Source organism: Pinus tabuliformis, chromosome 3_1, assembly GCF_031772625.1.
Source record: "Pinus tabuliformis cultivar Carrire ecotype Pingquan chromosome 3_1, CPIR1, whole genome shotgun sequence".
Lineage (NCBI taxonomy): Eukaryota > Viridiplantae > Streptophyta > Pinopsida > Pinales > Pinaceae > Pinus > Pinus tabuliformis.
In genome coordinates, this window is record NC_142301.1 from 551,333,011 (window position 1) to 551,345,464 (window position 12,454).

Genomic DNA, 12,454 nt, shown 5'->3' on the forward strand with positions numbered 1-12,454 from the left:
GTGCCTTACAACATGAAGCATGAAATGTCAATAATCTGAGGGATCCAAAGTCCCTAAACATGTTGTTCCTACCCCTAGAGGAACAAGGTCAGCAAACCACAGCACTAAATATCAATTCTCCACCTGAAAACACTCAAAAACAAGCTAATTCTGGATCATGTCAACTGCTCCACTAAGCATCTGCGCTGAATGTCAACTGCTCCACTCTGTACCTGCACTAAATGTCAACTCTAATGAAGGCTACCTGTGCTGGGCGAGATTGGCCAAGTGGCACAGTCATTCTGCAAGGTGTCAAATGCCCAGGAAGCTTCCAAAATGACACTTGGATCAGGGAATTCGCCTTGTGATGAGTAAGAGGATCTAGATCTCCAAGTGGAAGCAAGAAACTCCAAGTGGACTCAAGAACTGAAGAATAACTGAAGTGGGAAAGGACACTAGTTAGCTCCATGCCAAGCTCAAGCTGACTCATCCTTTCTCCAAAATCCTATATATAGAGCTCTCTCATGAGGTCTATAGAGGCTGGAATCTTGTGAATGTAAGGAAGTGCTGTTGGTTTGTGCATAGAACTATTGGGTGATTGCTTTGAAGGAGGTGAAGAGGAGATTTCTTTCTACTGGGAGGTGTTGCTGGATTGGGCCTCTTATGGTTGTAACACTCTCAGAACTTTACTTCTTCCATTAATAAAGCATTTGAGGTTCTTCTATATGCATGTGTCTTTGTGGCGTATTGATACTTGTATGTTTGATTTATTCTAATCCTTGAATCAGTTATGGATGTATGCTTCTTGTAGTTTCCCTTTCTTGTGCTTTTGCAGGATCTCTGTGTAGCTGGGCCAGTGAAAGAGCAAGGAGCTGGGAGCAAGCAGCAAAGAGGGAAGATTGGATCAACCATTAGCGGAAGATAACGGTTAGTGGATCTCTTTCTCCTCTCTCTTACATCTCATAAAGAAGTAATCTTGAATAGCTTTGCATTCGGTTGTTGCTGAGGTACTATCACCCTTAGAGTGGGATAGGGTCATTCCATATCCCTGCTGGGGATCGATCTTGTTGGTTGTTTGTGTTTTTGCTATTCATTTCATAAACACAGGGAGTACCGAATCGAACTGCATTTGGATCTTTCAAATGCAAAGTAGAGGGCAGCTACTCTAGCTCAGTTTCTGGGCAAGTTTATGATTTGAATAGCTGATCCACAAGGACTCTAAATAGCTCTTAGTGATAGCTTTTCATCCTCCTTTTCATCCCTTAGTGTGTACTTGACTCATAGCTTCTGATTTGGCCAAAAACTGTGAATTTTTGAGCAATCTGTGACCCGGAAACTGAGAAAAACGAAAGTTTATCTCTTCAGTGCAGGCACTGTGAAGGCAGTCTGCATTTCAGTGCAGTTCCCGAAGGGGCTACCTGCACTGAATGTCAAACTGACAGTGTACCACCTGCGCTGAACCAGTTTTGCCTAGTGTTACTGGGGTTCCTTCCTGTTTATTGCCCTGTTTTCATCCTTGTTTTTGCAGCTTGTTATCAGTCAATGTACCTATCTGAAACCAACTTTCCTTGCCACTATTCCGCCCCGGTTGTATAAAGAAACTGTGTTTGTTCTTTGTGTATTTCTTATATCATTTGCAGTTTCCCATAACGAAAAGTGAACTAGTCTTGCTGTGGCCTCTTAGATCTAGACCTGTGATGAGTGTCGTTTTGATCTTAAAAGTTAGTTTGTTTGTTGTTCATAGCTGATTGAGCTTTTTCTTTCGTCATATGGTTTGAATTCATATATTTCTAGTGTCGAAACAAGTAAATCTTAAGGTGTCTTTTGATTTTGGACAAGCTTGTTTGCTTTCACTTGAAATTGAATTCAAAGTTATACAACAGCTTTCTTTTTGTATTACATCAACATTAAGAAAGAGAAAAGAAATACCTGCATTATGCATGTGCATTTTGACAGCTTGCATGTTGATTTAGGAAAAGTGCATTAGTGTGTGCTCTACGATCTGTGTGAAAAGTTGATGTCTTTCTTTTCCCTCAGTAGTTAAGATTTTCAAAGTTGAAAGATTGAAAAGCTTGCTTATCATCTTAGACTGCATTTAGGAGTGTTACTATACATCTCGTGGTGATCCATAAAGGCAAACTGCTAAACAAGATCAACCTTAAAATAAATTGAATTTACATAACAACACATTGAAACATAACGCAAACACATAGAGGTCTAAGCTAGAGACGTGTTCCGGCGTCGTTAAACGTAGTGACTGTCGATCTCAACGAAGGTGGGTGATTCCTCCTGAGAGTCGGTGGCACTAATACGGACTTGTGCTCCCACGTACCGTCGCGTATATATTGGGAGACCCCTATAGGCATATATCCTTTACCCATAGGAAGCCGTGTCGGCCGCCCTACTGATCGCAATGCAGTGAACACAGCATTCACGAAGATCGACCACCCGTACCGTAAAACGTATTCTGTGGTTTTGCGAAAAGTTTGGCACACCCTCTGCCTAGATCTCGAGAGTAGTTTCTTTTGGCCTTTTTCAAACTCTATAACTGAAAAATTCCATCCGAGCATTTGTCACTTCGGGCTCGTTAAAACATCGAAGGAGACTAGAGTCATCTTTAGCTTTTTCTCGACTCTTAAAAAGTGAAAAAGCAAGTTGTGTCTTAAGCGTCGTTAAAATTTATTTTAAACGGAATAATCATCACCATTCCCTCGTTGATCTTCGAGGTTAGTCTATTGGCATTGTAAGTTCTTATAGAATCGCCAAGAAATCCTTTGGATAGACTAGATATGTCTGAGCAACCGTCGACATCTAGGACTGTGTCATCCGACACAGCAACAGCAGAACCTCCTGCTGCTACTCCAACAATGTACGCCGGTATACCATCTGTCTCGGTAAGTTATCAACAACAAGCCGGAGTCCAATCAGGGATGACGACATGGTTAGTTCCTATTTCTTCATCCGGATTATCATCTGGTATTTCTTATGTTGAAACTCAACAAATTGATCCAATGTGTCTTCAAAGGCCAATTTACCCTTTAAGTACTGGATTTCCACCGTATGGAGGGCAGTATGCTCTTTCATTGTTCCCTCCTAGAGAACAACCATATGGGAGTTTACAACAAAGTTCAGGTCAAACTGGAATTACATCCAGCGGTTGGGTACCAATACTGCCTCGACCGGAATTCTCAATCCCTCCTCCTCCTAAATCAAACAATGACTCTCACGCCGGCGATGGCGTGATTGGCAAGCACAAAATTTATAGTCAAAATGCAAATGAAGAACTTCTTGCCTCAGAAGTAAATGCCATGTCGACCGACAAGGGCAAACAACTGAAGCAACCAGGGGGCAAGAAGAAAAACAAAGGGAGAAAAAGGAAACCCCCAGCAGGGTGTCATATATGTGATGAGGATCATTGGATGAAAGATTGTCCACATATAGCCGAAGTTAAGAAACTCTTCAAGAGTTCAAAAACCCTAGCAGTATTGACTGATCCGTTTCCTAATCCAGGTCAAAATCTGGTTGCTAATCAAAATGCTTCCCGATCCCAAGTACTTATGTTGTCTACCTCAAAGCAGCAGAATAATGCTGTGACAAGGAATAAAGATTACGGGAATCCACGGCTGTCGAATAACAAGGCTAATGAACAACCTAGTAGTTCAACGACAACTTTGACCAAAGTTGTGCCACCCATCATTCCTGAACCAATGGTAAAGTTGCCAAAAGGAGTAGTACACAAATCGACATTTAATCCTCGTGCCAAAATAGCACAGAATTATAATATAATAGAGGACCTGGCCCAATCGCCGTCCGCAATGTCGACACTTGAGGTACCGCAAAATTGCCCCTCCCAAGAGCAAACTTTATTATCAGCAATAGGTGGGATTGGCCCAATGGATTCCAATCTTGTGGCCTTTGATCATAAAGGATATGACCCTAAGTTACCAGCTCAACTAGCTTTCCTTGTTCAAGTGAAAGCCCTCAACAAAACTGTTCATCGAACAATTATTGATGAGGGGGCATCTACATGTCTTATGTCGATGAGTTGCTGGAAAAATTTAGGCTCACCACCCTTGTCGAAATCGTCAACAACCTTAAAAGCATTTGATGGACGATCATACACTCCATACGGGATTTTAAGTAACTTGCAAGTTGAACTGGGGGGCAAAACAGTAGAAGTCGATGTTGAAGTAATCGATGGAAACCTCGATTACAACATCCTACTAGGAAGGCCCTGGATATATGCCATGGCCGCAGTCGTGTCGACCTACTTCAGGAAGATTGCATTTCCCTTTCAAGGAGGGATTACAGTCGTCGACCAACAAACTTTCCTCCCCGACAGTTCACAAGTTACGGGAAGCATTCCAATGATCCATGTAAGCGATCATTCGCTTCAAAATATTGGAGTAGGTCTCCTAAAAGACCTTGCCTTAATGGGCACTTTTTCCCTACCGCCTGCAAGAAATCTGGCGGAAGTGACCACAGTGGAAACCTACAATATGAAATCTTCTATATCTAATGGATTCGGAAGATTCCTAAACATTTTGTCAGCATGGATCATCGCCCTAATGGAAATACTGTAAATACAGTGGGCTCCGAGGACGGTTCTCATCTCGTGTCAAACTCGTTAAAAAATGAAACAAGGAGTCATGAGGATAGTTCTTTTACTGTGTCAACCTCATTAAAAAATGAAACAAATCCCCTCTTCAAATCTCAAAGGTAAACCTTCATTCCAACCACCGAGTGGAATGAAATGAAGCTTGGGGGGCATGCACCTCGATTTGCGTTATTGTGCTGGGGGCATGCAAACTTATCACGAGCAGTTTTAGCAAAGTTCATGCTCATTAAAAAATAAACGCACAATTGAGCAGTTTTAGCAAGAGTTCATGCTCGTTAAAAAATAAATGCACCTATGAGCAAGCTTCCCTCCAGAGTTCAAGCTCATCCAGAAAAAATGAACCGGTAAATAACCATTTGAGACCGTAAATTCATCAGCCATAAAAGCCTTGGTCGTGTTTGCACCATCACCTCCACTTTTCATTTGGCCAATCATTCACCTCCACTTGATTGTTTACCTATTTTGAGGAACAGCTGCGAATAGTGATTTCACCTAGCCATCCTTGTGACACTGCCGTGATTGGAAAATTCCAACCTGTACCTGGAATCTGCTGCTATCCCTGTTTATCACTCGTTTCTCAAAATACGAGTCTTCTTTGAGATCTTTTCTTCTGACTCGTAAAATATGAAAAGTTTGCCGAGTTTTGGCCTTCCAGCTCGTTAAAATGACCGGAAGAGCTATCCCTCCTCTAGATTTTAATCTTTTTGGACCTGAGGGATTATTACACAAAAAGGTCGAGCGCTTGTTTTATTCGGCTCGTTAAAGTTATCGAAAACTCATCCCTTCTGTATTGTTTTATACTTTTTCGGACTTAAGGGATTAGATGACGAAAAAGGAATTTTGGAGTTAACTTTCTGTACCTTTTCAGACTCTCTAAAAATGAAAAGGACCGAGTTTTCCTTGTCGTTAGACTCGTTAAAATGATTAAATAGCAACAAACTTGTCTTTAGACGAGAACGAGTTTCCCTATCGCTAGGCTCTATAAAACATAGCGATGGGCTTGCCCGAAGGGCAGGTTATAGAACAAGCATATGTTATCCTCCTCAAGCTTGACAAAAATAAAGAGGTACTGGTCAGAAAATACTGGGGAAAAATTGGGAGAACCTCAAAGCTTTAATGGTAGCAAGTCGCTCTTGAACATGACACTTTGTCCTCCGTATCACATCGGGTTGGGTTGTTTCATTCACCGGTCTCATCACCATGGTCCTCGCCAAACCATCCACATTTGGGGTAATGCTGCCGATCCATCACATCAGTTTCGTTATATGTTCAAGAGATGTTGTTCAGAAAGAGTCAACCGTGTCCCATCCACTGCCATACATTATCCTTCATCCACCCATGATCGCCACCCTGAATCATATTTCACAGATTGTTTTCACCTCCACTAAAATCATTAGCTCCGTTCCGTGTCACTGATGTGGGATTCATTAAGGCCCTCCTTTGACGGATCGCTTCTTGTTGACTTCAGCTCATTATCCAAGAAGTTGATCTAGGAACAACCCCTTCAGTACTTTGAAGCTTGCATGCCTCAATGGCAAGTTTCTCACTTCCGGCGACAGGTATACATCAATGACCTTCGACCAGAAGATTTTGCGTGGTGTTCGATGCCAAGTCCTTTATTCACACCACGTGAATTGTACTGCAGTACCTTGAGGGTCATTGTCATTATTGGTGATTCCTCTCGCGCTTGTTAACGGTTTACATTATTTGACCGGTAATCAAGCGATGTCTTTCCATGTTCGACTTCAGCGCAATTCTCACATGGATCGACTTGTACTTAGAGTGAAGATCGAACGAGTATTGAAGACCCCGGATCTAGTTTCATCCATCCGGGCTGTGATATATATTCAGGAAATATAAAGACATTTGATATGTACATCATTACAGCAGATGATCATCCTACTCAAAGGATGATAATTTCAGCAGAGAATTATCAGTCTACCATCAGACGATCATCTGTTCTATGTACCGAAATGAATTTATAAAGATGAGCATGGGAATGCCCGCCTCAGCTAGATCATGAAAGTAGAATGAAAAATAATGTATTGTATTGTATTTTATTACAGGACACCTCTCAGCGATTGAATGAACTTCGGATCCTCCTGATAAAGCATTTCGCCCGATAAACGACCTCATACTTTAGGGGGCAACTGTTATAGACATTTTTGTGCCTTACAGCATGAAGCATGAAATGTCAATAATCTGAGGGATCCAAAGTCCCTAAACATGTTGTTCCTACCCCTAGAGGAACAAGGTCAGCAAACCACAACACTAAATATCAGTTCTCCACCTGAAAACACTCAAAAACAAGCTAATTCTGGATCATGTCAACTGCTCCACTGAGCATCTGCGCTGAATGTCAACTGCTCCACTCTGTACCTGCACTGAATGTCAACTCTAATGAAGGCTACCTGCGCTGGGCGAGATTGGCCAAGTGGCACAGTCATTCTGCAAGGTGTCAAATGCCTAGGAAGCTTCCAAAATGACACTTGGATCAGGGAATTCGCCTTGTGATGAGTAAGAGGATCTAGATCTCCAAGTGGAAGCAAGAAACTCCAAGTGGACTCAAGAACTAAAGAATAACTGAAGTGGGAAAGGACACTAGTCAGCTCCATGCCAAGCTCAAGCTGACTCATCCTTTCTCCAAAATGCTATATATAGAGCTCTCTCATGAGGTCTATAAAGGCTGGAATCTTGTGAATGTAAGGAAGTGCTGTTGGTTTGTGCATAGAACTATTGGGTGATTGCTTTGAAGGAGGTGAAGAGGAGATTTCTTTCTGTTGGGAGGTGTTGCTGGATTGGGCCTCTTATGGTTGTAACACTCTCATAACTTTACTTCTTCCATTAATAAAGCATTTGAGGTTCTTCTATATGCATCTGTCTTTGTGGCATATTGATACTTGTATGTTTGATTTATTCTAATCCTTGAATCAGTTATGGATGTATGCTTCTTGTAGTTTCCCTTTCTTGTGCTTTTGCAGGATCTCTGTGTAGCTGGGCCAGTGAAAGAGCAAGTAGGTGGGAGCAAGCAGCAAAGAGGGAAGATTGGATCAACCATTAGCGGAAGATAACGGTTAGTGGATCTCTTTCTCCTCTCTCTTACATCTCATAAAGAAGTAATCTTGAATAGCTTTGCATTCGGTTGTTGCTGAGGTACTATCACCCTTAGAGTGGGATAGGGTCATTCCGTATTGGATACTTTTCCCAACAACACTGGGGTACAGGCGCCCCATGAGGCAAGCAAGAATCATCTGTTACTAGCGACAGAATGCCTTAGCCCCACCATTTTTGACTGGGCTACAGCGGTGACTACAAATATCAAAAGGCAGCTTACAAAGTGTAAGCGCGGGGGAGTGAAACAGTTCGGGTATGGCACGATTGTGGTGTCGTTCTTCTTGGAACGATTGCCACTTTTTTAGTACCAGGGAGCTGTAGTGGCAGACCCATTGCCACGAGAGCCTAGGATGGCTCGCTGGGCAGCATTGATGCCCAGAGGAGAAGGAGGCCAACAGATGTCATGGAGGCCCGAGTTCTTCATATGGCTTCGCCTGCAGCTGATCGTGGTAGAGGATTGGCCATACGCGGGAACCAACTTCATGGGGGATCCAGACCTCCCACTGCCAGAGGGGGGGCAGTGGGAAGAGGAGCTAGGTATGATCTTCTCTTTTGGTGTTTTATGTATTTCATTTTTTTTTGTCAATACATGCATGTTCTGATGACAATTGTATGTATGTGCAGATGTGGGCCTGGAGCGACCAGCCGGCTTGTCTCCTATAGCATGGAGGGACCAACCTGCAACTGACCCTCAGGCAAGGGGAGCCGTGGGGGAAGAGCTGGTGCAGAATCTCGAGGGACTTACCCAAGGGATTCCAGGCTATGCCAGATTGGCGGACGTGCCCTTTGCATATCAGAGGCACATAGTGGGGGTGCCGACCCGCATCCATCTTCTGTTGAGACGCTTGGTGCGCGCGATGACGTGCTATCATGAGCACCACCACGAATAGACTCCTAGGATTCTTTCACGCATATTTTTTGAGGGACATGTTGTCCGAGGATGTATTAGGATGAACATGTATTATTTTTTGGTTTTGTAACGCATGCAGCGCAAACATTATGACACACATATATATATACATATGCCTATTGTTTATTATTGTGCTTTTATGTGCTTGCTTGTATAATGTTTTGATTATAAATTACGCAAATGTCTATCTAATACATGATTGGCCAATGCATCAGATAATGTGTTTAATCGTCGTGGAATATGTTGATATGTGATAAAGTCAAAATTCCTTTCTAACAATTTAACACGTAAGTACAACCTTAAAATGTGACGGTCTCTGATGGAGTATCACCCATTGAGCTGATGGACAACAAGTTGAGAGTCTAGGTTAACAAGCAATGTACGAATACCGAGATTAATTGCCTCGGCTAATAATTCAATAACAATGCTATATTCAGCAACATTGTTTGTAGTACATCCTAAATAGACACCTTGAAGATCTATCAACTCACCGTGAGGATCGTAGATCACCCACGCCGCAGAGGACAAATTACGAGTGCTGCGGCAGGCACCATCAGCAAAAACCAATGTAAGGTGCACCCGAAATCTGCACAAGAAGCAAAAAGACACAATAAGGGGCAATCACGCTTTCACACCGAACCAAAAACATGAAAACTCACACACACACACACTCATGTACAAATCGAAGCACATTAAACTTGAGAATAAAGGGACGGGCATGCCCCCCAGCATGGTGTCTCAATTCGAGGTACATGCCCCCCAAGCTTCAGTCCATTGGAAATGGAGTGAAGGTTGACATCACTGTTATTGTGCTCGAATGGCATCATATCGCCCCGAGATTCTACTTGATTAGCGGGAGGAAGGGCCCACGGATCAGAACGCACAGAAATCATGTTAATAGGGGCGAGATTCGGAGGTGGGAGTGGAAAGACACCCATTAGGGCGGGATCCTTAAAGAGTCCGGCTCCCACACTCTCGAATGATTTAGAGGTATGCTCCACGAACAGCACATTACCTTCGGAAGAAGAGGCGAAGAAGGAGAGCTGGTCCACCGTGACAATCTTCCCTTGATGAGGGAAATGAATGACACAGAAAAGGGAGGAAGCCACGACTTGCATGGCGTATGTCCAGCTACGTCCGAGGAGGAGGTTGTAGGTAAGATTAGCATCGACAACTTCGACCTCCACTTCTACCGTCTTCCCTTCCAAGGAGATGGGCAAGTGTTGGAGGATACCGTAAGGACGGGACTCTCTTCCATCAAAGGCTTCTAACGTCGTAGGAGACTGGCTCAATTTTGGAGAACCAATAGCTTTCCAGCAAGCAACAGACATGATGCAAGTTGAGGCACCTTCATCAATGACTGTACGATGAATCGTTTTACCATTGATGATGATCTGTATAAGGAAAGCGATTTGGTGAGGCAGTCTCGGTGTATAGCCCTCGAGATCAAAAGAAATCAGATCCGAGTCAGCCGGGTCTATGCCACCGATGGCCGATAGCAAGGACTTCCTCTGGGAGGGGCAGCTCTGGAGGACTTCTAGAGTGGACATAGTAGACGGAGCCTGGGCTAAGTCCTCAACAATGCTGTAGTGCTGAGCAGCACGAGCATTCGGGTTGTAAGAAGACTTCCGAAGTACACCTTTTGGAGGGGGTCAGATCATCATCTCAGTGTTGGGTCGTTCGATGTGGAGTTGACCAGAACTGGACGGAGGAGCGCTGGAGGGGACCTCCGGCTCTTTCTCGACATGAGATGGATATTCTTTTGCTCAAGTGGTGACATGGATGGGAATCGTGCCAGCCATGAAGACTTAAGAGTTGAATGAAGAAGAGGGTTGCGATGGATCTGCCACCATTTGAGTTTGCTAAGAAGGGAAAGGTTCTTTAAGCACAGCAGGAGTCCCAGGAGCACCTTTCAATAATCGACTAACTTCGGACCGCCTGGGGCAGTCTTTAGTGTAGTGATCCTCATCACAGATAAGACAACGATACTTAGGTTTACGTTTGGCTCCTTCCACGGGTGGAGGTTTAGGGGAGTCTTGTTTGGGCTGTTCGGATTTATTCTTGGCCCTCCCTTTCTTTTTCCCTTTCGAGGATTTATCCGCTGTGGTGGACTGAATGGCATTTACCTCAGAGGTACTTCCAGAATTAGATTGACCCTGAGAAGTTTTTCCATTAGAAGCATTATGTTTTTGCTTCCCAGGGTTCGCAGATGATTTCTTTGAAGACGCGTTTACAGAGCCAATAACACCGTCAACAGATGGTTTTGGCGGAGCTTTGGATGTTCCCGGTCTCAGGGCGTCTGGCAAATAATCATATAAAGTACCTAACTGAGAATATACCAAGTCAAGGTACTGAGCCCACGCGATAGCTTGCTCTTCAGTTACACAAGCTCCCATGGCGATGTCTCGTGCAATTGCAGGGACAAAGGAAGTCGTGAACCAATCAGTCAGGAGCTGATCAGGAATCCAGAATTTGATCAAGCGACGACGTAGTCTCCATTCATGTATATGATCAGATATATGCGTGGCTGTGCCTGTTTGAGAGACGTAAGGAGATGTGTCCCTCTCTCATACTGAATGGGTAGCTGAAAATGAGTTAGGAATGCCATAGCCAGCGAGTTGAAATCTTGAAATGTTCCGCGATTCAACTCAATATACCACTTAGCGGCCGAGCTAGTGAGAGTCCTTTGGAAGAGGCGGAGCCGGATGGAGTCATCAAGCCATGAGTTGGATGAACACCAAAGGTGATAAGTCATGACATGGGCTTGAGGATCTTCACCAGCTTTGCCATCAAATTTTGGGCAATCACTGGGTATTTTAGTTCGAACTGGTGGCCAATATGGATTATGAAGAATGGGATCATTCGTCAACTTGGACACATCTGGAAGTTCCAACATCGCTAAGAAAGGCAACTAAGGATTAAAGGACATTTGTGGCTGTGGAAGAGAGGCAGTACCAGGGTTCCAACCAGGTGGTGGTTGCCTCCATGGACTTTGTCCGGATGGGCCTGGCCCATAAGGGTTCTGCCCATAGGGATTTTTCCCATAGGGGTTCTGTCCATAAGGATTCTGTCCATAAGCAGACAGTTGACCCTAGGTCTGCCCCCCATCACCCATGGATTAGCAACTTGACCTGCAGGTGCAACATACTGTTGCTGATAATTTTGATAAGGGGTAACCTGCATTTGTTGATAATTTTGATAAGGGGTAAATTGAGTTTTCCCCTGGGGTTGCTTGTAGCCATACATTTGCTGAGCTCCATACTGAGCCTGATAAGAAGGCTACGCTTGGTAGGAAAGTTGGGGTCATGGCCCACCTTGCATTTGATAACCAAGTTGAGTTTGGGGCCGAGAAGGATGTCCTTGAATAGGTTGAGCTTGGACCATCTGGCCGGAAGGTTGGCCTGGTTGGGTTTGGGACGGACCTGTTTGCCCAGAAGGATGTGTTTGCTGGGTACCAGGTTGTCCTTGAGCAACCAAGGATTGTCCTTGCGGAGCAGATGGTTGAGTGGGTTGGACGGCCGGTTGACCTTGAGGTTGGCCAGCCTGTCGAGAAGGATGACTAAGCTGGGCAGTGGGTTGGCTTTGCTGTGAAGAAAGCTAACCTACTTGCCCAAAAGGATGACTAGGCTGAGCAGTGGGTTGGCCTTGTTGTAGGTAAGGCTGCCCCCCTTGCCCAGAAGGATACCCCTGTTGGACTGCCAGTTGACCTTGTGGAATGTAGGTTTGTTCGGTTTGTCCAGAGGGATAACCCTGTTGGATACCAGGTTGGCCTTGTTGGACATAAGGTTGTCCTGGTTGTCCAGACAGGTAACCTTGCTGGGTACCAGGTTGCC